Source organism: Mus musculus, chromosome 10 (assembly GCF_000001635.26).
Source record: "Mus musculus strain C57BL/6J chromosome 10, GRCm38.p6 C57BL/6J".
Classification (NCBI taxonomy): Eukaryota; Metazoa; Chordata; class Mammalia; order Rodentia; family Muridae; genus Mus; species Mus musculus.
In genome coordinates, this window is record NC_000076.6 from 13,060,534 (window position 1) to 13,085,542 (window position 25,009).

General features: G+C 42.9%; 1 long non-coding RNA gene across 1 annotated transcript; it reads left to right on the top strand.

The window, feature by feature from the left end:
- Gm40602 (predicted gene, 40602) lies at window positions 1-24,175 on the top strand. Its single transcript, NR_168593.1, has 3 exons — window positions 1-326; window positions 20,943-20,989; window positions 24,105-24,175. It is a non-coding gene; the product is annotated as a predicted gene, 40602 (long non-coding RNA).
- The last annotated feature ends 834 nt before the right edge of the window (window positions 24,176-25,009 follow it).

The following is a 25,009-nucleotide window of genomic DNA, read 5'->3' on the forward strand; positions in this document are numbered from 1 at the left end:
AGGCATTTTAGCAAGGCTTCTCACAGGCTTAATTCTTGCAACCAGTTTAAATGAAGACTAGGGCAGGGTGTTGGTGCCTGAAGCTAATGACTATTGAGGGCTGGGCTTCCTTATTCGGAAGCCTTGGACAGCCCAGAACCTTAAATTTGTCTGGAAGATTTTCTTCCCAGCTTTTAAGCTCCAGATCCCAGAGCACATGGATCCGCTCATGGGCAGGTATCACGACCTCCCCACTTCCGCAGAAAGCGGTAAAGTTAAGCGGCCAAAGGTTGTACACAAATAAGGACCATGGAAGTATCTGCACCCAGATGGCCTAACCCCTAAAGGTGAGCTAAGTTCCCCCCAGCCCGGATGAGAATTATAGAGAGCAGGTCCTAGAGGGCCTGGGCGAGCAAGGCTGCTCTGCGCCCGCCCCTCTTTGGGGTCCAAGCAAGGTGCCCCGCGTTCCCTCAGCGCGGGAAGTTTAGTAAGTGTGGGGACTCTGCGGCGACAAGGGAACGACCTCGTTCTGGCCTGCGCTCAGTTGGCTGCGCCGGGCCGCAGGTGCCACGTGTCGCGCGCAGAGCCATCACTGGGCGCGCGCGGGCACCGCCGCCTTTGTGTGCACCTCACAACCCCCTTTTCTCCGGGTCCCCGGCGCGGGGAGGGGCGGGTGACACGGGAGCCAGCAGGGGACCCACTTACTGCCGGAGTCCCCTCTACCACTGCTGCGCGCGCCCAGGTTAGGGCACCGCATCCTGATACCTTCTGATCCTCACCCTCCCCCTACTCCAAGAGTGAGAACCTCCAAGTCCCAGCGTTGTGGGTCCTCTAAGGGACTGAGCTGATGGGAAGAACGTGGCTGAGGGCCTTCTTGGAAGTTCCCTCTGCACACTTCGGAAGAAAAGGGAGAGCGATGGGGGCGAGCGCAGGGTCCTGTGGCTTCTGTGCAGGTTACTTCAGTGTAGGGACTGTGGCATGGCAAAGTATTCCCTGGGTGTCAGTTTCGTTAACCCAGTGTGCAAAGGTGGGGGCAGCAGGAGCCACCTCCGTTGAACAACAAAACTGAAGTCACGACTGTGGCTGTTTCTTTCCATGTCATTGTATTGAGTATCTGCTTGGCCTAGTTGAGGGAAAGTACCAAGAACTGATTCCTGTGTATCCAGCAGAGTAAATACTGGCACCACCAGAGTGAGTTTGTTTTAGGACGACCCTTGGGCCCACGCCACACACATGCTCGTTGCTAAAAGCCTCCATGGGCTTTTCTGAACAAACAGATCAGGGTTGCATGAAGTGTGACCTTGAACATACTTTAAGCACACTTGCTTTCTCATCTGTGATGTGGTCCCTAAGAATCTGTTTTGGGAGTGAAATAGTATGGGATGGGGGGAAGTGTGTGAAGTGGGGCGGGGGTCAGAATAAGAATAAACTGGCTTGGCACACACACTTAACGCTTTGAGCCAAATGAGAGTTGTGTGGCGAGTTGCCCTTGCCATTACCAGGGGAAGAAGAGGAAGGCTGGTTTGCAAGTAACCAGACCTTTAAGGGTTTGGGGAGTCATCTGCCCTCTTCTGGGGTGTCTGAAGACAGCTACAGTGTACTTGCATATAATAAATAAATAAATCTTTAAAAAAAAAAAAAAAAGAAAGAAAACCATTTCACCAGGATGTAAAAAAGCGCTGCGAAGGACAGTATAAAAAAATGCAACGCGAATGTTCCCTATTCTCAAGATCCGAGGGCTTTCTTTTACTTTAGCCAAATCCAGAGCCCACCATCGCCTAAGTGCCCTGCCCTGTGGTAACCCCAGTCTGTCTGAAAACCACATGTTTTCCAGTTAAATGTGAATTTCTGGTGGGTCATTCGATGCACCTGTGCGGAGGACCTTCCTGTACCCAGCCTTCTCGGAATCCAATACAATGGTGAAGACAAATACAATGGTGAAGCTCTTTTCCTCTTTAGCTCTCTGGAGCTAGTGGAGAGCCTAAAGTGGATGCTGGCCACAAAATAACAGTAAACCGCCTGTGATGACGGCAGAGCTACACAAAGAACAAGCTGCTCCGAGGCTCTGAGAGGGGAGCAGCTTCCTGGGCTCTACCCGTGGTGCAGCAGGTATCCACAGCAACGGGCATACTGAGGAAATAGGCTCTTCTATAGAAGCTACACATAAAGTTTAAGTTTTTCTTTCAGTGTCCTCTCCCTCCCCATCTGATAAAATTCAAGTGTAATCATATGTGGATCATCTAAATGGAAATGACTTTTGGTTTCATAAATGATGATGATGTATCAAAAATTAACCCCAACGAAGGAGCTTTTCTTTGTTTGCTTCTTTTTTTTTTTCTCTTTTCTTTTCTTTCCAAGATCCAAAATGTCTTCTTCACTCTTACCATTAAGATGCACTTTAAAATATTATTTAAACAAGGGACTGGGGAGAGGGCTCCACACTCAAGGGTGATTGTCGCTCTTCCAGAGGACCCAGTTTTAGTTCCCAGTGTCCAGATCAGCTTTAACGATTGCTCAAGCTTCAGGGTGACTTCTTCTGGTCTCCCAGATCCTACACCGATGTCTACGCATACATTCACATAGGCACACACCTACACATAGGTAATATGTGTTTAAAAAATAATATTTAGATACATTATTTTCACACACTTAAAATTGCTTTAGTAATTTTGTTTTTGTGTTAAGTAGAGAAGATTAATGTAGCAATTGAGGAAATGAGCACATAAGTAACACAACAAGAAGAATCTAAAGGGGATACAGAAAAGCGCATGCGTGCAGGGGTTGGAGGGGGATTTAGACAATACTGAATATAAATGCGCTGGGGCGGGGCTTAGAAGTGAAGGAATTGAATTTCACTGCCAGCTTGTCTTTGGGATGATTGTCCTCCTAAACCTTCTTTACTAGACATATGAAGCTCTTCAGTCTCAGAAGTTAGTTCAGAACATGTATGAAGAGACAGTATAAAGCGGTGGTTTATACATGGGCCAATTAGTCCTGAGTTAAACAACTGACTGACTGCTTTGTGTGACCTAGGGCAAGTCTCTAGTCAGATGTCTCAGCTCCCCGGCGACGTGGGGGTGATACAATGATCTGTGAAAAGCTGGTGTTCTGGTGATAGCTATCTGGGCCAAGGCTGAGGGCGGGTTCCTGGGGTGGGGGTGGGGCGAGATCTGTGAGCTGCCCAGCTCTGTGTAGAGGAAGACACCCCTGTTGGGTCCTATTGGAAATAAAGCCTGGTGCTATGGATCACAACTGAAATGAAGGCACATGTCTTTTTTTCCAGTTCAGTCCTGTGTGCTTGTCTCTCTGTTGTGGCTGAATCTACCCAGGCGTTGGAGGCTTGCCCTGGAGTTGAAAGCAGTGAAAGTTATAAATCTTGGTTGTCTGTTGCAGTTCACACTGGCATCTGCTACCTTACCGCATCTCATTGGGGGTGCTTTTGAAAACTGCCATTTTTCCTTCTAGGAGCATGGGAGTGAAGGTAATTCCTTCTAAGGAGGAGATACTGAAAAAGCTGTAAAGGAAGTCTTACACAGAAGGGGGAACTCTTCCTCCTGCTTCCCAGTAATACGCTGGAATAGTATTAAGAAGGGCTGTTTCCTGCTCAGCAGCTTAGCATTTTTCCTTTGTGGCCAGTGGTCCTGAGGTCAAAAGTCATATTTTCTTGGACATCTCCTTTTATTAAGTGTGGTCCCTGGAGAGGTGCAAGAGAGGACCATGAATCTTTACAAGACTCATGAATGTGGGTCAAATTTGATTTAGGATGGAAAAGTATTGACAAAAATCTCTTTGTTGAAAAGCAAGAATATGCAAAAGTGTGAATGAAGATGGTCCTGAGAGTAGTTCCTGTTTGAGAGGTGTTGGTTCCTGCCTGTTAGTTTTGTCTGTCTGCCTGCCTGCCTGCCTGCCTGCCTGTCTGTCTGTCTTGTAAAGTGCATCCTCAATACCTATAAACCATTTTTATATTTATGTTTTTCAAGATTTTATTATTTTTAAAAATTATGTGTATCTGTGTATGAGTGTATGCAGGCTGCTAAAGACTTCAGAGGAAGGCATCAGATTCTTGGAGGTGGAGTTACAGGTGGATGTAAATAAATTTGAAAAGAGGAGGAGGAGAAGGAGAAGGAGGAGGAAGAAGAGGAGGAAGAGGAGGAGGAGGAGGAAGAAGAGGAGGAGGAGAAGGAAGAGGAAGAAGAGGAGGAAGAGGAGGAGGAAGAAGAGGAGGAAGAAGAGGAAGAGAAGGAAGAAGAGGAAGAGGAAGAAGAGGAAGAGAAGGAGGAAGAAGAGGAAGAGGAGGAGGAAGAGGAGGAGAAAGAAGAGGAAGAGAAGGAAGAGGAAGAAGAAGAGGAAGAGGAGGAAGAGGAGGAGGAAGAAGAAGAGAAGGAGGAGGAGGAAGAAGAGGAGGTGGTGGAAGAGGAGGAATCACAGTACTAGTAGCTAGTAGTCTCCTCAAGACCCTGGTCCCAGAGTCCCCAATTATAATGCAGGTTTCCTTGTTGGGCAGCTTCAGGGATGGGAAGCTATTCATGGTAGAGTTTATCAGCCAATAACAAAGTTCCCACAAATTTACAGCTAGTGTTGGAAGAGTCAGAGAGGCGCTGTGGCAAGAGGCAGCTATCCAGTTAATACGTTTGGTAATCATGAGAAGTTCCAGTTAGGGTTAAGTAAAGGATGTGAAATCTGTACATTAAATACCCCTAACTCAGATGCCTGAAAGGTCCAATGCTACAAAGTTAGAAACATTGCAAAGGCTTACTTAATGACACACCTGGGAAACCCCACAGCTGACCTCAGGTGGCAAGTCATGCTCAAAGTGCTGGCATGCCGGTAACAGAGTAACAGAGTAAGGTTACCTTCTGGAGTGATTGAGCTGTTGGGGAAATGTAATTGGATTCCTGTTTCAGCTTGGGTCTCCTCCCCCACCTAGAGCTCTTTATTTCCTTTTGGAGAGTCTTCCAAAACAAACTCCATACCATTGCTGATCTTAACAATGGCTACCCAAGAAGTACTTATCAGAACATAAGCAGTAGTTGCTTAGTTTAGGAAAGGGACATTGCAGAGCAGGAAACCACAGGGTCCCGAGGGAAGGAAGCTGAGGGGAGTAGTGCCAAGAGGACTCTGACCCTTTGTTAAGAGGCCTCAACTGACACAAGAAGATCTCCCCAGTTTGTAACAGACCTTTGGTGGACCCATGGGCTCAGATGCACTCATACAATATGGGCATATCCCATTTTCAGAACATCAATTTGTATCAGAAAGATGGAGATGCCTGCCAGGCCTGAATCGAGCCAGTTTGGCCACATTAGGCATTGAAAGCAAGTAAGGGTGGAGAGCTGCTTCTGGGAGACTGAGCAAGGGTCTTCGGGCCTTCAGGGGTACTGGGTAAAGTTCTGGGAGACTGAGGGGCCCCGCCTATCAGCGAGCAGCAGGGTATGCCCATTGGAAGCCAAGATGGCTTCTCCTTTGCACAGCTCTAAGAAGGCATGGATTGATTTACCATTCAAGTCTTCCCTCTCTGGGCTCCTTGACACTGCCAGCCGTTGCCTATGCTTGTCGACCACATGGTAGATTTTCATGGTTTTGATTTAATAAGTTATGATAAACTCTCCCTTGTTGTATCCCATCGCTCACAGGAGAAAATTTAGTGTAAATAAATTTATTTTTCATGCTATTTTGGCAATGGCACCTTTTTCTTCTTCTTCTTCTTCTTTTAGTTTCATTGTAAGAGTGTGAATTTGGAGGTTCTTTTTCCCTCCCTCCCTCCCTCCCTCCGTCCCTCCCTCCCTCCCTCCGTCCCTCCCTCCCTCCCTCCCTCCTTTTTTTTTTTTTTTTAAATATATATCAGAGATAATCAAGCAGTCACTGGCTCAGCCTAAACTTGGGTTGAGATCTGACTGTAATTACAGTAATTGCAACTGCAATCAATTACCTGAGTCTATGATCTTGGCAACTTTGGCCTATGGGAAGCGAGAAGAAACCTGAAGAGGGAGGGAGGTGGTGTGGACTTATTAAACTTACTCTCCACAAATCCCCTCTACCCTTTTGGAGACAGGACCTGAAGATGTATCCCTGGCTTGCCTGGAACTTGCTATGTAGGCCAGGCTAACCCTGAACTCATAGGGATCTACGTGTCTGTGCTTTCTGAGTAAATGAGGGAATTAAAGGTGTGCACCACCACTCCCAGACAACAGCCCCTTTTTGTCTGAGAAATTTATCTAGTATCCTAGGTATATCAGTAAACCAAACATTTACTGGTAATCATATACAAATTTATTTTAAAACATTTCTTTGGCATACATAATTTTACCATTTAGTAAAGACAAAAATGTGTATTAATGAGATGGACTCACTTATTTGTTTTTGCATAAAGGAATTAAACTTGGCTGAATATTTACTACTACAGGATATAGAATATATTCAAATGTTTTTCAAAGTTGATTTTGATTTAATAATTGCCATTGTTCCTTTTCTATTGCTGTGATGAGCCATGATGACCAAGGCGACATGTGGGAGAAAGAGTTTGTTGGAGGCTTACAGTTTCAGAGGTTAGAGTCCATGACTATCATGGCAGAGAGCTGCAGGCAGGTAGGCATGGCACTGAAGTATTAGTTGAGAGCTTATATCTTGATCCAAAAACCTGAGGGAGGGAGGGAGGGAGGGAGGGAGGGAGGGAGGGAGGGAGGGAGGGAGAGAGAGAGAGATTGAGAATGAACTTTAAAGCTCATGCCAACATGGCCACACCACCCAATCCTTCCCAAACAGTTCCACAAACTGGGAACCATGTATTGAAATATATAAGCCTATGGAGGTCATTATCCTTCAAGCTAACACAATAATCCACACTATGAATGCTGCTTTGCCTAAGTAGAGAGTAGAAAGCACACCAAAAGCATGCTTAGAATCATTTCCGAAATTCTTGGAAAGTCTGCCCTAATCTCAAGCCAGAATTCACTGAATGATGTTTTAAAATGAAACTCAAATGGGCAACCCAAGCAAAAAAATGTAAATTAGTTATTTTAATGCAATATAATCTAAAGATATACTAATTTGATACTTACCCATCAAGCAATGATGGTAGAAAAATATTAAGTATTTGCTCTCTGTAACAAAACCACTTTATTTCCACATGAGCAGAAAACTTTGTTTGTACAGTAAAGTCATTGCAGTTTATAGTATACAACTATATTTGTATGCATTTGTATGTAGTCTTGCATTTGAATTGAGTGTCTCAGGTGGCATGGGTTGGTGTTATGTGGCACAAGGGCAGGTATACTCTAAAGTGCTCACTGTGTTCCTAGCCAAGGCTTTAGTGAATCACACTGCACAACTGGATTCATTACATGTTTGAATTTGAATTTATTTGTTGGTCATTACATGTTCAGAAATCTTTAACCACTGGCAAGTTTTTGTAACCTGTCCTCTACATTCAATTCTGTGACCCTATGAGGTGTGGAGGTAATGCCATTTGTACCTAGTGGCCTTCCTAGAACCCTAGCACCTGGACTGGACTTGTTGGGAAATTGCTAAAGACATGATCTGATCATAGTGTGTGTTGTGGTGTGTGTGTGTGTGTGTGTGTGTGTGTGTGTATGTATGTAAGTGCTGATCCATGCACATCTGTGGAGGTCAGAGAAGGACATCAAGAGAGGAGACATTGGGAAAAAAATGATCAGATGGTATTTTGCACAGTTGTCAAACAGTTCCATGATAAATTATGGTATGATGTCAAGGGCTGGTATCTTTTGTGTTCCTCAAAGATGCTAGCAAAATGTGTGTGTGTGTGTGTGTGTGTGTGTGTTTGTGTGTGTTATTGTTTGTGTTTTCTTGTTTTTCTTTTTTCTTTTCTTTTCTTTCTTTTTTTTTTTTTTTTTTTTTTTTTTTTTAGCTTGATATAACCTAATGTCATCTGGGTAGAGGGAACTTCAATTGATGTAATGGCAGACTACAAGAGGTTCACTTAAACCTTTTGGGGGACCTATAGCACACCATACTCATTTAATAATATATAATCATGACATTGAAACTGAGTCAAATCATGGGTGGAGTGGAAGAGGTTCTAGGTGTCTACATGATCCTTGTGTCAGGAAGATGGATGAGAAAAGGCAATAGGATATAGGGTAAAGTTGCAATCTATCCCAGCACTCGGGAGGCAGAGGCAGGCAGATTTCTGAGTTCGAGGCCAGCCTGGTCTACAAAGTGAGTTCCAGGACAGCCAGGGCTACACAGAGAAACCCTGTCTGGAAAAACCACACACACACACACACACACACACACACACACACACACACACACAAAGGTTGCAATCTAATTGTGGGGACATAAATATAGAAGTAAAATTAACTTCAAATGAAGACATGAATACCCATAGCTAAACACTGGACAAAGGCTAGAACTCTTATGGAAAAGTTGGTGGGAAGGATTGATGGCCCTGAAGAGGGCAGGGACTCCACAGAAAAACCAACAGTCAACTAACCTGGATCCTTGGGGGCTCTCAGAGGCTGAGCTACCGAGCAAAGAAAGAACACACACACACAGACTGGACCAAGGCCCCCCAGCACATATGTAGCAGACATGCAGCTCAGTCTCTATGTAGTTCCCCCAACAATTGGAGTGGGGGACCTAAAGCTGTTGCCTGTCTGTGGAATCTGTTCCCCAAACTGTAGTGCCTTGTCTGGCCACTGTGGGAGAGAATGCATCTAATCCTGTAGAGACTTGATGTGCCAGGGGTGGGGGGATACAGGGGGGGAGGGCACCATCTCAGAGGAGAACGGTGGGGGGATGAAGGGAAAGACTGTGTAAGGGAGGGAGCATTTAGGATGTAAACAAATAAATGAATAAATGTAAAAGAATGAAAACATGAGTACTGTCCTCATCTTCAGAGGACACGATAGAGGCATAGAAAATATAAATATAAATATAAATATAAATATAAATACACCCTGAGGGATTCTGGGAGGGAAGCTGGGCCAGCCCTCATCTCTGGTACTAAGGACCTCTTGGTGGCAATGCATCATAGATGCATTTAAGTTATTTGATTTCAATCAAGATAATTGGTTGAGAGATTTGTTTTCACATTTCAATAAAAGATGTGCTTGTTCCAGAATTAGGATGTTGAGTATGTCTGTGGGCCTTGATTGTGTCCTATGCTTGGCAGACACACAAACATTGGGAACAGGGAGCAAGACTCTCTTGCTCCCAGGGACAAGGCCTGCTATCTTACCTCATTAAAAACCCATACCCAAACCAAGACAACTGCTGCTGGTGTGGCCATGGATGTATGTCATGTCCCATGTCATGCCCCCCTCTCACTCCCTAACACCCACCACCTCTCTGCCCTCTCCTACCCACCCCCTATTACCACTCATCTGTCCACAGTTGCCACTTGTCTGTTCCTCACACTCGTCCTGGCTCTTTCCTCTCTTCCAGCCTCAGAGACACCCTTTCTTAGCTCAGCCCTGCCTTCCTACAGAACCCACTATCTCACGCATCTCCTCTCCAGACACTGGTTGGCAAAAGGACAAAACCCATCGTTAAGACCACTGTAACCATATTGGAATATGGTTTTGTATTTTCTAAGCATGTGGCCACAGACATGTTATTTAAAATTCATGTACCTCCATTTTTTTTACTTAATTAAAATCTTATTAAAAATTCTTATTAAAATATTATTTAATATGATTATAAAAACATAAACACATCACAATTAACCAGGCCCAAAGCTGTACATCTCAGTGGGCTTTGTATATAGTTAGAAAAGCCATTCTGAAGTTATTGAGCTACACATTGGATTTTGCACATAGGATTTTTCCCTATCTACCATATTTTTTTGTGCATTTATCTACCACCAAAAATTGAAAATTCTATGTCAGAATTAAAACAGAAAAACCATTAGCATTATATTCTCTTTTATGGCCCAAGTGTCCATTACCTGCACTCAGTTTTCCTTCTATCTAGTCTTTCTTGTTATACTGTACACACATCTATCTGAGGGGGAATGTGTAGCTTCGTTATGAGATTATGTGATGTCATTTAACACTCTACATTCTAAGACCATCCCATTTCCTGCAAATTTTGTGATTTCATTTTTTATTAGAGCTGAATAATTTTAAAATGGAATTTAAAATTTTAAATACAGCTGAATTTTCATGATCCACTCATCTGTTGATAGACAGCTAGGTTGGCTACATTTCCTCTCTACAGTTAATAGAACAGTTACTAACCGGGAATACAAATATCTCCTTAGTAGGGTATGGTGTTCTCTGGGCATATGCCCAAGAGTGAAATAGACAGGTCATTTAACTTTTTTTTTTTTTTTTGAGAAATCTCCAAACTGATTTCCACAATGGCCATGTTACTCTTCACCTCCATCAACAGTTATGAGAGTTCCTCTGTCTCCATTCTAGCATTGGCCATCAGATTTGTTGTTGATAGCCATTCTGATTTATCCGTCTCTAAGTATGACTTGAGAGCTATACTAGTCAATGATAGAATATATTCTTAAAGGTTAAAGCCAGGTGGTGGTAGGGTACCCAGGTAGCTCTCTGAGTTCAAGGCCAACCTGGTCTACAGAGTAAGTTCCAGGACAGCCAGGGCTACACAGAGAAACCATGCCTCACAAAAAGAGAAACAAACAAACAAAGGATTTAATTTATGAGTGTTTGCCTGCATGTATGTATGTGCACCATGTGCATGCAATGACCTGAGGGTGCCAGAAGAGGGCAGTAGATACTTTGCAACTGGTATTACAGACAGTTGTAAGCTGCCATGTATTTGGGAATTGAACATAAGTCCTTTGTAAGAGGAGCGAGCACTCTTATTGATCATTTGTCTGACCCTGGGGGATATATTCTTTTGTTTTGTTTTGTTTTGTTTTGTTTTTCGAGACAGGGTTTCTCTGTAGCCCTGGCTGTCCTGGAACTTACTCTATAGACCAGGCTGGCCTCGAATTCAGAAATCTGCCTGTCTCTGCCTCCCAAATGTTAGGATTAAAGGCGTGTGCTATCACGCCTGGCCTGAGGGATATATTCTTAAAGTGGGATTATGATAGGGTTTTCCTCACTGTCTGAAGGTCATGGCAATGTATACTCACACCAGCAAGGTGCCTTTTACCAGCCTTTCTCCAAACCTTTGACAACACTCTGTGAGTGTGTATGTGTGTGTGCGCACATGCATGTGCAAATCTTTGTATCTCTGCCAATCTAATAAGTGAAAATAAAACCCTCCACCTAGTTTTTATTTGCATTGCGTTGTGGTGAGGGATGTCTTTCAGTAGACTTAAGAGCACTCTCTAACTGTTTCTGTTTGTAGTCTTTGTTCACTTATTGAGTTTGTTTGCTTTCCTACTGATGTATAGATTAAGGAAATTAGTCCCCCATCACGAGCCACCATCTTTCCATCTGTGCCTCCATGCCTGCACTCAGGGGTGTTTGGTCTTACGGAGATGTGATTTGGCTACATGTTATGTTTATCGATCTCTTATGAAAAGGCTTATTTGTAAAGATGTTCTTTGTGTTCCTTGTAAATTTAAAAATGGTTGATAATAAAAGGAAGTTTCAAAATTGGAGAATAGTCCTCTTGTCGTGAGACATCTAGATGGCGGACTATTACACTAGCTGTGTGAGTAGCAGCCACAGGAAGTTCCTTAAACATAGTGCAATAATACGTTTATAAATAAAGATATAGGAAGATGTTCAGACTGAGCCTAGAATCAAGACCATGTCTATTCTAGATCTTTTATATAAATACAGGGAGATTTAAAAAAAAAAACAAGCATATTTCTAATTGGATAATGATAGGATTACCTTATATTTAAATTTTTATTTTCGCTTACTAAATTATGTACAAAACAATAAAAGTTAAATTGTGTGCATAGGTGTATGACTGTGTGTGGGCAGGTCCCTGTGGAGGCCAGGAGAGGGTGTCTGAATCCCTGAAGTTACAGTCACGGGTATTTAGGAGCTGCTTAATAATACCAAGCTTACGTCTCAGGAAGAGCAATGTATGTTCTCAATTTCTGAGACATCGCTCCAGCCCCACCCAACTTTATTATTTTAAATATCAACCTGTTTGCTGTGTACCCAGACTGGCTTTGCACTCGCTGTGTATTTAAGGATGGTTTGAACTTCTGATTCTCCTCCCTCTACCTAGTACCCAGTACCCAGTACTGGAATTCCATGCATGTACTACTATGTTTGGCTCTCCACAACTCGCCTTGAGAACTCTCACATCATAGCCCAGGCTGGCCTTGAACTTGCCTCAATCTCCAAAGTTCTAAAATTAGAGGCCTGTGTCACCATGCCTGGCTCTGTCATAAACTACCAAAACAAGCTTTTGTTGTTGTTGTATTGTTTTGTTTTATTTTAAAAGGCGAAAAATGCGTGGTACCATTGTTGCCCATTATGCATGTAGTACAATTTTGTTGGCAAAATGAGGATAAGGTGCCTGTGACTTGAGTTGGTTCCCTGGAACCTATATAATTAGAGGTGGCAGGAAAGAGCAGGTGTCACAAAGTTGTCCTGATTTGCATGTATGTACCTTGGTATGCTGCCCCTCCCCCACCCCCTAACTAATAAAAAAAATAAATCTTGAGTAGGGTTTGTATAGGCTCAACTTGCTTTGGGTACTTGGCATTTTCCATACCCTCAGCAGCCCAGCATAGGACTGTTAAAGAACTAACTGACAACTGCCTGTCAGAGTAAGGATGGTTTATCCAGAGTGTCTTCAGTTCCTTTGTAGTCAGGTATGCCGACCACAGCCAATGTTCTCTTTAAGGCTTCTTATTGTAGGGAAGACACAGCATATGTTACAGTAATGCCCGTAAGTTAAGTCACAGTAATGAATTTTAAAGAATCTTTTAAATTCTTCTTTCCATCTTTAAAAGGCTAAAGCGCTTTCTTCCCTCTCCCCCCACCCCCTGCCTCGCACTTAAAAGTGCCTCCTCCCCACCCCCACAGGAATATTGAGTTAGCTTAGAAACGGTCAGAAAATACAAGCAAACTCTCATTGCCCAGCTTTGACAAATGTGCTCATCCCTGGAACTGCCACAATTAAGACTGGCCATTTCCACCAAGATATTGAAGAGAGCTGACTTAAAAGATAAACAATACAATGTATTTCATCCTAACCTTTCTAATGCTCCTGGGACACTTTTTACTGCTGTTAGGGGTAGAAGTTGACTTTAGAGAACTCAAAAGAAACAAATGTTTGAAAAGTTAATGGCTTATATAGTAACTGTATGTAGTTAAATAATTAACTTCACAGAGGAATTTTGCTTCAGTTATCGCGTCAGATTATAATAAGAGAAAGCAATGAAGAGAGTCCTGAGCTGTCCTTGAATTCTTTGGTATGCTGCAGCTTCCAAGGGACCACCCTGTGCATTTTGGAGTCTTGATGTCTTTATGTTTCTTGCTTCTCTTGTTTCCCGTTTAATACCCTGTTTGCTGTCTGTTTGTTCTCATATCAAAAATAAATGCCACTCGGAGGTGATTTAAGAGGGTACCAGCAGAACCCTTTCATGAGGGCCAGGTTACATGTGAACCTGTGCAAGACTGAAGAAATGGAGAGTCTTAGATGAAGTGATTAAACTTTCCTTGGCCGAGGAAAGTGTCAGTTTCCCAGTGCAGGGATTGTCTTAAATGGTCCTACCTTGTTCCTGGAGAGGAACACTTTGATATTTGCATTAAGTCCAGAGGCTGCACAATCTCAGAATTGTGGCCGGGCTGTGGCTTTTAGCTAGGCTCTCCAGTTGGTCTGGGGATTGGAAAGGGTTAGGGTCAGTTGTCACCCTGGTTGTTTTTGTTCAATTACCCACTTTTGAGTCATTTTGCCTCTTTCTCTCACTGCCCCGACTTGGACTCACTGTCTGTCTGTCCCCTATGCCTGTCCTGCTTTCTCTTTCTCCTTACCATTTTTTCACAGAGCCTACAGAAACAAAAGAAGGTCCTCTCCTGCCTTTCTTATTTTGAATCTCTACATTGCTAATGACTTAAGGATCTTGTGATACAACTGAGTCTTATTAAAAGTGGGTTTTACTAATGCACTTAATTTTCATTGAGAAGGCCAAGTGAACTAACTCACCCTGGGGATCTTCAATGGGCAGAGTTCATCTTCAGGGGTAATTTCCTTAGTTATTTGGCAGGTACTGGGCCCCAAACATTCTGGCTACATCCCCAGCCCCAACTCTCTTGACCCTTCGAAGGAAATTGTTCTATTAAAAGCATTAAACCCATATGGGGCACACACTTGCCTCTGTTCACGTGAGAGTGATCAGAAGTGCCCAGATACATTCATTTTTTAACTTGAAACAACAGTGAAGGAAATTTGAGTAAACCAGGGACTCGGAGAGAGTTGAATTTATCAGTAGCTCATGAATAAGGATTTCATTAAAAATACTATCAGAAATTTGTTAGGATGCCTCTAGGGGAATTTGTGCAGAAATTGAGCTAGATGCATGTCTTGAATTCCTTTGGGCATATAGTAGAGTGACATAATAAATAATCTATATGATATTTCCTGGCTGGATAAATGTAGTATTTGGGGGGTTGTTTCATTTTGTTTTTAATTTTTTGGTATAAGTTTGGTGTGTGTGTGTGTGTGTGTGTGTGTGTGTTTGTGTGTGTGTATGTGTGTGTGTGTTTGTGTGTGTGTGTGTGTGTGTGTGTATGTGTGTGTGTGTGTAAGTCCCTCCCAGCTCATTATACTATAGATTTACTTGCCTTTTTTCTCCCCATGCTAAGCTGCTGCTCCTTAAGGCCAGGGCCATAACTGATTACGGTAGCTTCCTAGTTCTTCCAGCTTTAACCTACCTTAAGATTGTATTCTAGGGGTAGGAGAAATCATACTCAGAATATATTATATTAAAAAAGTCTAAAAAATAAGAGAGATGTACTTTATAGCATTATCTATGATCCATGCATACACAAAATATACACAAAATAAGCCCCTTCCACCCTTTAGTATGTTGATAGTATTCCGATACACATATTTTAGACAAGAGAAGACCATTTGATTCTTTCATTTGCATTAGACAATGTTGGCCGTGACCTACTATGTTGATTTTGTGAGTTACCAAAGGCCTATGGCCCATTGTTTACAGAGTTTGCATTTTCAGGACTTTGAAGGCTCTCTAAAGAAGTTAGATCTCTGTAAATACACATCAGTCCATGCGGAATGGCAAAGTTAGAAACTTTACAAGGATAAATGAGAGAAATTCTTTTAATGACAGATTTTGTCTATTGTGTGGTATCCCTGACAGTCTCTGTGAATGGTGGTATTCCCATAGGCTGAATCCAGACCTCTTCAGGTAAAGCCCAGGCAGGTGTGTGTGTGTGTGTGTGTGCGTGTGCTGTGCACATACATGTATGCATGTGTGCAAATGTGCATATGTGTGTACTTAACATACTTTTTTTGCTAGAATACCTTAGATTTACTGTAAGCTTACCAAGTTACTGCAAGAGTTACCTGTATGAATAGCATCCCACCCCCCTCTGACGGCCTCATATTGCTAAGTCCAGATGTTGTAATTAAAGAGCTGGACATGATACATTAATATTACCAGAACCCCATATTTATTTGAATTCCATTTGTCTTGTCCCACTGTCCTTCCTCTGTTCCAGGATTCCATCAAGGATCCCTGTGGTATTTAGTGATGACTCCTTAGGGATGTCTTGGCTGTTGACAGTCTCATATTCTCCTTTTTTAATGACTTTGATAGTTAATAAGTAATGGTTAATTAAGTTACATAAAACCACTCACTTTGGGCTTTCTGAGGGTTTCTTCATGGTCAGGGAAGAAGACCACAGAAGTGAAGGTAGAGCGGATGTGCTGGAAACATCCCTTACCCCTCCCTGGTGATGTCTATCTCCTGTGTGAGGCGGGGCTTGTGGGTCTTCTGCACAGAGCTACATTCCTGTTCTCTGTTTCCACACTGCATTTTGGTAGGAAGGCCCCAGGAGTAGCTCATGCTACTCAGAGATGGGGGAAGGAGGGTCTGCTCAACCTCTTGGAGAGCACAGAGAATAACTCAGGATTCTCCTTCCTTGATTATTTATATCAGCCTAAACTTGCACTGATAAAAATTGTTGTTTATCGTTTACTTTCGTTCTTGTCCAATTCTACGTGAATTATTTTGCTGCACAAATTATTCTAGGTTTGGTCATTTGGAGAGCTTTTTACTTGGCTTCTGTGTCCCTTTCTCAGAGCACCATTCTTGGTTTGTTTTTGAGCACCTACCTTGCCTGCCAGCTGTCTAACATGCACCCGCCTGGTTGCTACTCTGATGTTATTGCATGGAGGTCATGGTAGCAAACAGAGCAAGAAAATGTATGCGTGCACACATCGCTATAATTATCTATAAGCCCATGAGGGTCTGCACTAAGTCAAACAACAGATTCAAGCCTGTCTAGTTTAACACTGCATGGTATGTTGCTGTCCCTCTTTCTTGCTTATCTATAACTTCCCTTCCCAGCCATGAGAAAGCCTTGCCCCCAGCCCTGCTCCTGGTGGGCATGGTCTATGCTTTCAGAACTCCCCACTGATGCACTGTGGGAAAGAACTTTATCAGCCAGACTGTGGGGGCCGTTTCAAGCACAGCTCCTTTTGTCCTTAGTCATTTCCCAGCTCCCTTAGGTCAGCACAGTTTTGTTTGGTTTTGTTTTTCCATTTTCCTTCCCCCGGCTTGATAGCTTTGTGCCATTTATCACTAGTTTGGTTGGGTTCTTTTGTCAGCCTCTCATTCTGGGATCCCATGACCTCCTGGTTGATTTCTAAGACTTGGATCCATTAAAGACTTTCCTGTTTGTGCTCTGGTCCTGTCTATTGTACACAGCTATGTATCCATCATGACATCATCATACAGATGTCCTAAACACGAGTGAATCTCATGTTCATGTAGTCAGTCATTGCCTGCGTCTCCCCTATGTAATGTTTCCCCTTTTCAAATACACGAACAGAACCCTGCTCTACCCAGTCTTTCAAGACAGTTTAGTTATACATTTATATACACAATAACAGTGGTTGCTCCCAGGTTTTTGGTGAAATCTATAAACATTCATGTGTATTTGTGTGTGTGTGAGTGTGTGTGTGTTTCTTAGCAACCATATAAATACCAAGGAACATGATTGCTGGACAGGGAGGCAAGATTAACTTTGCAGTGTGCTGACAAGGTGGCTTCTAGCTCATGGTTGTATCATTGTGCAGGCCCACCTGCAATGACAGGTTCTTGCTCTGAAGCCTCGGCAACATTTGGTCTTGTCAGAATTTTGGATTTTAGCCATCCTAATAAGTGAATAGTTTAAGTTAATAGTTGTTTTGAAAATGTGTTGCCATAAAGACAAATGATACTGATCATCTTTTCAGATGCTTATGCCCCATCTTCGGATCTCCTTTGGTGTGTTCTGTCTACTTAGAGTTTTGTCCAGTTCTCTGTTTGTTTTTTGTTTTCTTTTGTATTCAGGCAGTTTTTATTTGTTTGTTTGTTTTATTTTTTTGTTTTTTGTATATCCCTGGCTATCCCAGAACACTCTCTGTAGACCAGGCTGGCCTTGAAATCACAGACACCTGCCTGCCTCCACCTCCTTGTGTGCTGTGATTAAAGTTGTGCTACCACAACTGGGTGTTTTTGTCCATTTTAAAATTGGATTGTTAAGTTTTAGGTGTTCTTTGTCTATCTGAACATAAGCCTTTTATCAAATAATAATTTTCAAATATTATAATCATGACCAGGTTTGGTTTTGGCACGTGTACTTTAGAAGCCCTCTTTGATGGCTGGAGAGGTATCTCCACTCAGAAAAGGGTTGCTGTGTGCTGCTGTGTGCTGAGCTTGGTCCTTAATAGTCATGTAAAACTCAGGGTTTGGTGGCACATGCTTATAATTCCAGCATCAAAAAAGGCAGAGTCAGACCTAATCCATGAGTTTCAGGCCATTGAGAGATCCTGTCTCAGGAAGATAAGGTGGGGGCAAACGAGAGCTCAGCAGGTACAGGTTCTTGCTGCATACTCTTGGCAATAGCCTACATAAGGTAGAAGGAAAGAAACAACTCCAAAACCTTGCCCCCTGACTGCTACATGCATGTCAAGGTATATGAGCTTACCTATACATGCATGCATGCACGCACACACGCACGCACGCACACACTCAGAGCCATTTGGACAGCCAGGCATGGTGATCCCATGCCTCAGGAGGCAGAGGCAGGATGGTGAGCGAGAAGCCATCCAGAAAGACGGGATCATCTCTTCTCCAGCCACCTTCTCCTCTCCTCTTCTATTTCTTATTAATCGGCTCCACAGACTTGATTGCCTTGTGTACAAACTAGGGATGCTATGTTACTGGCTAGGGAACAGGTGTTTTTCCATATTAAATCTATGATTCCATGGTTACTTGATCTTGTAATGCCCTGTTGGAGTAGCACCAATGTCTAGTCAGATCTTACCTTTCTAGCTGTCCTCATAAAGGAATAAGAACTACTTGAACCATACAGCAAGAGAATCTCATTTCTTTGTGGAATTGTATTAACTCCCACTATCTAGCACAGCGGCTATGATGGCATGCCACAACGAAAAAGGAAACGAATCTATCAATCTCCTCACAATTACAAGACAGCAAAAACCAACTTGGAGTGTGTCTCTAAGTACTGCTCACAGGAAGTCTCAATGTTCTCCATGCCTCCCAAACATGTGACATGTGTAGTCAGTCAAGGAATCAAGTAGACGTTAGGATTTCTCTATCTACTTTTACTATATGGCCATTCGGTCAATCAAAGGGATGCTGGAGGGCAGGAGAGAGAGCTCTGTGTATAAAGTGCATGTCATGCTAGTGTGAAAACCTGAGTTCAGACTCCCACCTCCCATATAAAAAGGCAGATACAGTGGTCCATGTCTGTACATGGTGAGGTGCTTGCTGGCTGGCCAGCATAGACCACGTCTCAAAAAATCAGGTAGGAGCTGGTAAGCTAACTCAGAGTGTGAAATGCAAGTCACTGAGCCTGACAAACCAGGCATAGTGGAAGAGGAGAACTCCTGAAAGTTGTCCTTTCACCTCCACACACATGCTGCAGCCCTCACTCACACACACACACACACACACACACACACACACACACACACCACACTCACATACATGGACATACACACAGATATACACAAACACCACACACTCACACACAGATACACATACACACATATACTTACAGGCACATGTACAGGACACACATACAGCCAAAAATACCACAGACCCATACACACACACATATGCACACACACAGACACAAACACCACTCTCACACACATACATATAAGCACTGCAACACAAGCACACACACTCACACACATGCACAGACACACACACACACATATACACACACAGGACACACACACACATATATACACACAGACACAAATACCACAGTCACACACACAGCCACACACACACATAAACACATGGACACACACATAGACACAGACACACATGCACAAACACCACACACACACAGGTATGCATACACACACACACAAACACAGATACACACACAACCCACACATATACACACAGACACACAAAACCATCCACTCATATACACATACACAACACACATACACACACATTTCATATTTCTTCTCCCTGAAAAAATGTCCTCTGAGGAGCAGAACAGATACTGGAATGCTCACCAAGAGCAATACAATAGTACAGAGTACCTGGTAGGTTATGTACAGGCAGTTAATAAAACCCTAGAATAACAACTAAAATTCCCTAAAAAAATGTTCAGACAAAGTCAAACTGGCAAAGTTTCTTACCCTGCCTACCCTGTGGCGTGATTAATTCAACCATGAGTGTGAAGTCCTTTTCTGCCCAGCTTCAGTTAGTGAACGCGACACATGTGGACGCACCAGACACATCGTCTGGGTGACTCATTGCCTACGTAGTGTCCATTCCTGCCCTCTACCATCATGCTTCTGTCATCCTAATGGTTTTGTGGAGGAGTGTAGTGCAGGCTTCAACTAGATGACCAGTGGAAAGGCTTTCGGAAGTTCTTTCTTCTACACTTAGCAGCCTCTTATGTCCCAGGCTTGTCTGTCAGCTCTGACGGGGAGCCTTAAACAGCAACATAATTTGTGACAGTCTTGCCGGCTGGGAGTGCAGCAAGTGTGACCCCAGAGGTCCCCCTGGTTTGCATGCAGTGGGTTTTGGTTGGAAAAGGAAGGGGAGGGGGCCAGGTGGGAGCAAGCTGGCTCTGTGGTGTCCCTTCCTAAGACTCCAATCCCATCCTGAGCTTCTCAAGGGCTCTGGCTCCAAACAGTGCCACCCTGGGGGTTCCTACTTGGATGCAACAATATGGGGTGCGGGGGATGTGTAAGAAACAATTCAGTAAGATCTGGCGGGCAACACTGAACACAACTCCGTTGGGAATTATGTCTGCATTTGTCCCGGGGCCTCTGGGAAATTCTGAACAGCCTGAATTAAGGAGCATCCTAATTAGATGTGCACATCTGACCGGAGGGATTCTGTGGTCTGGAAATCTTTCTAAGTAAGAAGCCGAAAGAATAGTACAGTATAGCTCTCTGCTCCTTCCTTGCATGATGTATGCATGCTTATTTATTTCATTGAACAGGTAAATTAGATTTGTGATTGTCTCGAATCCCTCGGCGTATCTTACCTAGGGACAGTGACATTCTCCTGGATTACCGCAGAGCCGTTATGTGTCCTCAGGAAACTCAACCCAGTACTCAATGGACAGTGCACACTCAAATCTATTTAGTGTTTTGGTGATGAAAGAGCAGTAAAACAAGCAACCCAGAAGTTGTTTGGATATTGAGTGTTAGTTTAGTGTTGTGAATCTCATTTACTCTGGAATCGCAGACTTGTTCTCATTGTAAATGATGTTTTTTTAAGTCTAAACTTTTTTATGTACTTCAATTTTGGTTTGCTAATTACTCCATCATTTAAATATTGAGACTATGTTTTCTTGCAGGACTGTTATGGGTGTGAGGTACTTCCTTCAGCATCTTGATTTAGGAGGTATGTGTAAATTGTTAATTTGATATTATGGATGATGCTTTTTAAAAAGTTTGTTACTGGGATAATTTAAATCCGGGTTAGAGTAGTAGGGATCCATTTTGATTTCCATTGTTCTGTTTGTATAATCGACACTTGAAATTGTATATGTTGGGTGAAACATGATATACACACATCCTGTGGAATGGCTACCCCAAGCTATTTTATATACCTTGTCTTCCCCAGACTTGCCATTGCTTTATAGTGAGAGAGCTTAAAACTTATTATCTTTTTTTTTAAGATTGATTTATTTATTTCATGTATGTGAATACATTGTTGCTGTCTTCAGACACACCAGAAGAGGGCATTGGATCCCCGTTACAGATGGTTGTGAGCACCATATGGTTGCTGGGAATTGAACTCAGGACCTCTGGAAGAGCAGTCAGTGCTCTTAAGCGCTGAGCCATCTCTCCAACCCAAAACTTATTAATACTTTTATTATTTGTTTGAGAGGGTCTCATGTATTCCAGACTGGCCTTGAACTCACTATGTAGACAAAGACAACCATGAACTTCTGATCCTCCTGCCTTCGCTTCCTAAGGACTGCGTTTATAGGTGTGTGTAGCAGAATTTTCTCCTAATTAATAAAGACGACAAGAAACCAAATACTGGGTGAGGAGGAGGTGAGGAGGAGGCGGGCCTTCGGTCCGAGAGAAGAAGAGGGAAGGCAGGAGACAGGCACCTACTTTTGGACGGTGGGAGCAAGGTGGACAGGATGTAGGCCGTGGATTGTTAGGTCTGGTGGCAGAGTCCATCAGGAAGATTTCTAACATTGAATAGTTGATAAATTTAGGATGATAGATTCCGTGCCCAGCGACTGTGTTATCTGTTGATTCTAAACAAGGGTTGCCTGGTGTTTTTCATTTGGTGGCGACTCAGGTGGGCTAAAGGGAAAGAACTTAGCAGAGGCAGAATTCAGCCAGGCTTTGGGACGAGAAGATTGGGCAAGGAGCTCCAGGGGAAAGGCATTGAGTGGCGTGAAGGCTGGCGAGAGCACACCCACAGCTGCCTGTGGGGACCAAGAGAGCTATCAGAGCTCGGGAGAGGCTTTGGCTAAGGGAGACAGATGGTCTCGGGCTGTGTGCTGGGCTGGGAACAGACGGAGACAGCCGGCCGGTGCCAAGCCGGCGATAGCGTGGATGATTTTTTATTTATTACATGCAACAGGTGTACAATGCCATGCTTGGATTACACGATGCTGAGGATGAAAGCCAGGGCTTCTTCATGCTTGCAAGCATGCAAAGCTGGTCTCTACTAGCTGAACTACAGCCCCAGTCCTCTTTTAATGATTTTCTTTTATTGTTATCTGGTGCTATATAACTAAAATCCTGTAACCTTTAATCCATAGATCTTCAGTCCTATACCCTGGTTATAATCCTTTTTCTCCCATGAGTCTGATTTCTCATGTTGTGCATGTAGGTGAGGTCATGTAGTACTTGCTTCTTTGTGCCCAGCCTATACACTTAACAAAATCCTCAGTGTTCTCTTTAAAGGTGGAAGGCTATTCCATTTAGACATATGCTACCTTGATCTGTAGACCAGGCTGGTCTTGAACTCACAGCGATCCATGTACCAAGTACTGGGACTAAAGTTGTGTACTACCTGGCTTAAATCCATCTCTCTCCCTCTCCCTCTCCCCACTGTTTTTTGTTTTTTTGGTTTTTTTGAGACAGGGTTTCTGTGTGTAACCCTGGCTATCCCAGAACTCTCTCTGTAGACCAGGTTGGCCTCGAACTCACTGAGATTTGCCTGCCTCTGTCTTCTGAATGCTGGGATTAATGGCATGCATCACCACCACCCTGCCTGGCTTAAGTCGTTAAAGATGTATTTTACCATTGACTAGTGCAGTTCTCAGTCACCCTCAAAGAAGCATTAATCCACTCATCTTTTAGCTTGATTCCATAACCTAGTTGTTGGACATAGAGCTGCTGTGAGCATGGAGTACAGATGACTCTTCCACACATTGATTTCATAGCCTTTGGATGTGTGTTCCACATAGGAAGGATTTCTTTTCTTTTTTTTCTTTTCTTTTCTTTTCTTTTCTTTTCTTTTCTTTTCTTTTCTTTTCTTTTCTCTTCTCTTCTCTTCTCTTCTTTCTTTCTTTCTTTCTTTCTTTCTTTCTTTCTTTCTTTCTTTCTTTCTTCTCTCTCTTTCCTTCTTTTCCTTCTCTCTTTCTTTGTTTCACCTGTAATTATATTACTTGTAAGAAATAGATGCCTTTCTTATCCTTGCTATGTACACCTCAAAGTAGAAATGGTACTAATTTTAAGTTCTTTTTAAGGCAGATTCTAGTAAGTCTCTTCCCAGTAAAAATTACTCTTCCCCCTTTTGGTGACCCCGTAATTCTGTTTTTTGCAAGGATATATAGACTAGACTATATAGACTGCAAATATTCCATTTAGTTTACCCTAGTAGTTCACAGTCAGCTTTGGGTGCTTGGCAGTTCTCTATCTTAGGCCTTTCATTCTGGGTCTGTAAGAAGGGTCTTCCTCAATTTAGCTTGTGCAAACTCCAGATTTCTGTTTTGTTTTTTCACCCTGGGGTTGGCTTCCTCTGAAGTCCAAAGATTTAGCTGATGGTTTTTCAGCCCTCACAGTTTCTTTCCTCCCCAATACTGTTTTGTTGGGCCCTCAGTTTACCTACCAGTCCTCTACCCATTTCTCAAAATTATTTCTATGTGTGCATGTGTATATATGTGCACTTGGGTGTGTCTATGTGCATAAGCATGTGTATGTATATGGAGGTGAGGACAGCGTGGTATGTCATCCTTTTGTACCTCACACTTTTTGAGACAGGGTTTCTCTTGTGGCTGGAACCTTACTATGTAGACCAGGCTAGCTGGCATATGCTTGTGTGCATGTGTGTGAGCGCAAGTGTGTGTGTGTGTGTATGTGTGAGTGATCTTGATCATATCAACCGATGTGGGAAGCCTGGCTCATTTTTGGTGGGAGCATTTCTTAGGCATGGGATCTTGTACTGTATGTGGAAAGGGGGAGCAGAAAAACAGGAAGCATGCATTCATCTGTTTCTTTGTTTTTTTAATTTTTAAAATAATTTTTAAAAATTTTTGTAATTGCAGGTGCAAATATGACCAGCCATGAGGAACTGCAACTGTGAACTGTGAGCTGAAATAAACCTATTTCCAACTAAGCTGATTTTGTCAAAATATTTTATCGCAGAAACAGTAAGAGAAGCCAAGACATGCAGTATGTTACTTTCCCATGTAATTTCTTGCATACAGAATGCCGTTTTATTTATTCCTTTAGGACTGTTTAGAACAGCAGTGCGTTTTATTGCTGACATTTGAGCTTCTAGTTTGGAACTAACCTGAACACTTGTGTGTAAGTAGTTTTATAGACACAGTATCTTTTCCCTTAGCTAAATAAGAGTCAGGGTCCTGGATTATAAGGCAAACACATGTTTAGCTTCATAAGGTAATTTTACAGTCAGACATGTGGTTTATGCATCTTACCCCCAGACAGGAGCATCACCTGAGTTAGAGGCTAGTTTGTACTCCTTGAGTTTCAGAAGAAACACAAAGAAAGGAACTTAGCTCTGTCAGTCTCCTCCCCTCCTCCATAGCTGTACTGGTGGGCATATAGTTTTACTTTGATTTAGCTTTACTTTGCACTGGGGAAAGGATTTTAAATATCTCTTGCACTACTGCTAGTTAAGATCTATGCCCTCTTTGGTCCTCTTCTTTTCACACATTTTGATCGATCATTTTTATTCTATTCTTAATTATACGTTGAACCCCATGAGTCACTCAAATATTTGAGTCCCACATCAGTGGTCTGTATTGTTGTCTTTTCTCCCAGTATAAGATAGGTCTTTTATATGTTCCTGAGTGTGTGTGTGTTCATGAGGGTGTGTGTGCATGAGTGTGTGTTTGTGTGTTTGTAATCTTGATGTAGGAAGACTTGTTCATTTTTCGTAGCTCATTTTGGAATTCTAATCTTCTTCAATGGTCTCTTTTGAAGAAGG